The sequence below is a fragment of the Drosophila grimshawi genome, unplaced genomic scaffold (assembly GCF_018153295.1).
Source record: "Drosophila grimshawi isolate 15287-2541.00 unplaced genomic scaffold, ASM1815329v1 contig_44, whole genome shotgun sequence".
Lineage (NCBI taxonomy): Eukaryota > Metazoa > Arthropoda > Insecta > Diptera > Drosophilidae > Drosophila > Drosophila grimshawi.
This window is the reverse complement of record NW_025063240.1, coordinates 10,313,147-10,317,935: the sequence shown is the minus strand read 5'-3', so window position 1 is coordinate 10,317,935 and position 4,789 is coordinate 10,313,147. Positions and strand designations below refer to the sequence as shown.

The window sequence follows — 4,789 nt, the reverse complement described above, 5'->3', positions numbered from 1 at the left end:
CCCACTTACAACTTGAATCAATCTTGAATAATTAGAGTAAGCTGTTTACTTCCAATATTGAATACTCATTCCGTTATACTTTTCAAAAAATAAAGCTAAAACTGCATCAGTTACAAAACGAACTTCTTGAATTAAGTTTCCAGGCTCTGTACTCAAATTTGAAGTGCTTGTAATGAGTAGTTTTGACATGATTCAAGAGTTTTGCTTGATTAACGATCAATTTGTTTCTATTTATTCAAGGAAACTCAAGAAGGAAGTGAACTTAAACAAAAACGGAACTCATTTTTGTACCGGTTGTGGTTGAATTTTGGACAGCGTTTTATTTCGAGTGTAAACAGAGAGAGAGAGAGAGAGAGAGGGAGAGTGAGAGAGGGAGAGAGGCAAAGAGGGGATTCTTGGCTTTACAATGATCTCATTCCGATGTTCTAGAACAAAAGCTCAACGCATAACTTGGCCTGGCAACAAGAGTCAGACAATCGCTTCCCATATTCCCAATTGCTCACACGTGCGACGCTGCCATCCTTAAGACTGGGAATGTAACTGGAGCAGGCAGAGGAGGGACGGGGGCATAGCCAGGGCCAGAGCTAGAGGCAGAGGCAGCCACCCTGAACGCGATCCCTTGTTTCATCGTCCGACTCACCCCATTTTCACACACATTTTACGAGCTATTGATGGCTGTGAAAATGTGCTTATGAATATGAATAGATACCGCTGCTGCTGCTGCTGCCGCCGCTGCTCGGGGACGACTACCTGAGGCCCTTTTGCCAGTGTGCTATCTGCCCGCCCTATTTTCTTTCTTTTTTTTTTAATGGCAACTTAATAAGTTCAGTGAACACAGAGCACAGTTGCCTCAGCTGCGGGCAATTTTTTTTCTTTCGTTCGGTTCGACAAAAAGCGCAATTTAATTAGTTGTCTGGGGTTGCCAGGATACATAAATACGAGCCGTAGATACATCTGCAAACAAAACGTGGCCAATTGAAGGCCAACTGCCTCAGCAACAGCTACCACCAAGTACAATCGGAAATGGCTAAAACTATATATATATATATATGTGTGTGTGTGTGTGTGTGTTTGTGTGTTTTGTGTTTGCACACTTACACATACAAATGTAGAAGAAAGCGCAGCGACAGCGTCTCTGGTCTCTGCTGGTATTTGTATCTTTTCTCTGATGCCATGCAACTGTTGCTGTTGCTGTGTCTGTGGCTGTAGCTGTGAATGTATCTTTAGCTGTATGTGTGATTGCTGGTGCTTCTGCTGCCTCTGCTCTGCTGCTGGCGCTGGCCGCATTTGCGAAGCTTTATGGACCGCCACTGCCACCAGACGCATTCCGATGCGGATCCGGGATTGTGAAATGTTTTCATATCGAGACACATTTAACCAACGCGTCTGCACGCTGTCTGTATCTGCATCTGTATCTGTGTCTGTATCTGTGTTTGTATTTGTATTTGTATCGGTATCGGTGGGTTTGTGTTTGTGTTTGTGTTGGCCTGCGGTTGTTTCTCTCTGTCTCCGGGCAACTCTCCCCCCGATGCGTGTTGCATGTTAATTATTATCGCGTTGAATCGGGAAGTTTCCACACCCATCCCAAAAAATCTATTTTGGTTATTTTTAGCTCTTTTATTGCAGCCCATAACAATCAATTCAAACGACTCCAATTTTCAGCATTTTTTGAAACTATTATAAAAATAGCCACATTTATTATTATTTATTATATAACTGAAATCATATATACACTTTTAAATCGCTTAGATATATAGATATATATACGTGTAATTGTATTTAATCTTTGATTCCTTTTCGTATTTGCATAAATAATTTATGTGTCGTATTTGTAGCAGTTCTACAAGTAAACAAATAAATGTGCCTCATAAAAAATATGAACAGGTTTGGTACATTTTGAATCTTTGTCTTAGTTCTCGAATATATACCAATTTATAATATAAATGCAGTTATTTACTTAGCACTTAGTATGAATACAAAATAAGTATTATTTATTTAAATTTTAAACAGATTTAATTCTTTTTTAATTGTCAGCAGTTTGGACTCCTTCGGTTGTCGTTATTGTTCTGTTGTTATCGTCATATCAATGTTTGGCAGCTCGAACGACACGTCTTGATGATCCGATCCGATCCGATCCGATGCGATCCGATCAGCATTTGGGCATTTAGAAAGTAGCCCGGAAATTCACAGCCACACATGCCATATTTATGCTGATTAGCACCTATTGGGTTAGCTGTGTGCCCAAAGCATGTGTCGTGTTTATACGTATCGTGTGTGTGTGTTAGAAAATAATCAATTGGTAAATATGTTTATCACGACTTGGGCCACAACATGCATAGCTTTCCTTTCCATGCTCCACTTTGGTCAGAGTCGAAAAAATCCGACTCGAGTCAAGTCGAGCCTAGTCGAATGTGGTGGCATTTCATGAATGAAAAACACTGCTGCCGCAGGCCTTTGTATGTATGTGTGTGTGTGTGTGCATGTTAATCTGTGGGTAGACAGCAACACACGCATACATTCATATATTTGTTTGTCGTTTACTTATCTGGCTGCCCCCGCCTGTGGCTTCTCTTATCATCAGTTGCCTTTTGTAATGCGCAAACAAAGCATAAATCATAAATACCAACACATCAAGTTGTTTAGATTCTGTCGTTGCCGCTGGCATGCTTGGAATGCTGTTCACCAAAAGCGATCTGGCGCCCAACTCCAACTCACCTTGAGCTCAACTAACTGACAACAAGTCGCTGTCAAAAATGTGGAATAAAATAATAAAAAATAAAAATAAAAGAGAAGAAAAAATATAAACGACAATCGGCGCTTACGCTACTCAGCTGAATGTTGGGCGAACATTGGCGTTGGCGTCGGCCTCTGCGTCGGTGTCGGTGTCGGCATTTTCCGTTTGCTGCTTTGACCCACTGTTCCAAAAGCTCATAACGGCTCGTCTCCCTTCTCTCTCTCTCTCTCTTACTTCGTTGCTTTGGACACTGCAGATCCAGTCACATTGTGATGTACTTACCTATCTATATAAAATACACAGTTAAACGAATGTTTTGTACTCACCTTCAGCGCTCTGTTGCAGCAGCAGCAGCAACAACATTTTTACTTGGAGGCTGTGCTGTGGCGGCATTAGTTCAAAGCTTTGTAACACCACACGAATCTGTGTGAGTATGTGTGTGTGCAGGGCACACACAAAAAAAAACACCATTGGAATGTGGAATGTGGTATTCATTGACAAAATCAGCTTTCAAAATGATCTCACTTGTCTGAAAAACAGTCAAACCAAATCGAAAACCGGTTTCGTAGTCAAATCATAGGTAGTGATGGAGACAGAGAGACGCACACACTTAGAGAGAGAGAGAGCACTTTTAATATTCCATTTTAGTTCGTTTTCCTTGAGTGTACACACATACATACATATGTTTGTATGTACAATACACATTTTTCGAATATTTCACCGTTTTCACCGCACGTGCCTGGAACTGAGGCCCTGAGCCAAATTTAATAGTTAATTATGATTACAATGTGTGTCAAGTCGAAATTATCTACTGCCATTTAACACATTGCACAAAAAAAAAAAACAAAGAAAAAAACAATACCTTTCAAAGAGCGTAGCCTCAAAATTTTCACACGCGCAAAGCAAACGCAAACAAAAAAAATGAAGAAAAAAAAGAAAGAAACACGAGCATCAAAAAAAAGCAAGCGACTAAATTCGGGCAAGATCTTACGGTTTTTGGCTTTTTAATATAAATAGCACACACAATTAGTGGCGCTGAGAGTGAGGCGCTGAAAAAAAACACACGCACACGAATATATTCAAGTGTGTAGAAAAGAAAAAAATAAACTGTAAATAGTTCAAACTTACCACAGCTGCTGCAATCGATGTCTTCTTCCTTTCCCAAGCCGATTACTATCGAAAATCGAAATTGAGGAGGGAGTTCGCTAAATATAGACGGGGAGACGGGGAACAAATCAAAGGTGCGCATAACTTACTTCCAAGCTTTAAATATAGACAAAACAGAGAGGGGCTGCGCATGCGCGCTGCTGTGTGTGTGAGGGAGTCGGCGCAATAGCGTGAGACAAGCGCCGACAACGCATTGGAATGCTGCTGGAAGCAACAACAACAACAATCTTCATTTAACAGTCATTAATTTAGACGTCGTTCCAGCTGTTTGGCTAAGGGAGCGCCTGCTGCTGATGCTGCTCCCGCGAGATGATCACACGCTGCTCGTCGTCGGCACTGGGAAGCTGTGGGAAAAGTATGTGCCGCAGCAGCAAACAGCGACGTCAGCGGCGGCAGCATGAAATTGGGTCAACATTTTTTCATTCACTCTTTTTTTGTTGTTATATTTCGACATATTTTGTGTATGTTTAGTTTTTAGTGTTTTTTTTTTTATATTTTGTTTCTCTTTTTTGTGTGTGCCTGCCATTTTTTATTAACACAAAACTTTCTATTGAGCGAATAGCAGCAACACATACAACAAACACACGAAAATCTTTTTTTTTTTCTTTTTGTAACAGAGAGCGCCACACACGAACTTCAGCAGACCGTAGCATTTACCGTTAAGTTTTTATATAGCACATTTTTATGGCCTCGTCGTGGCTTAGTCAGGGATTGCCGCCCCGATAACATAAATATACTTTTTAATTGACATTTATTGTTCCGTCTGCATTAAATAAAAATAAAAAGTAAAAAAAAATCGGCAAACAGCAGACTTTATCTCCCACCGACTTCCAGCTGAATCCACATGACTGCACGCAGCTCTTCGATATCGATAGAACTGCGATGCCG

The 4,789-nt window shown here is 40.7% G+C and overlaps 1 long non-coding RNA gene across 1 annotated transcript; it reads right to left on the bottom strand.

Annotated features, from left to right (window-relative positions):
- Nucleotides 1-1,808: 1,808 nt before the first annotated feature.
- Nucleotides 1,809-3,228, bottom strand: LOC116805783. The gene is made up of 3 exons (XR_004365391.2): nucleotides 2,823-3,228; nucleotides 2,542-2,744; nucleotides 1,809-2,233 (listed from the first exon to the last, which is right to left on the bottom strand). It is a non-coding gene; the product is annotated as an uncharacterized LOC116805783 (long non-coding RNA).
- Between the last annotated feature and the right edge of the window lie 1,561 nt (nucleotides 3,229-4,789).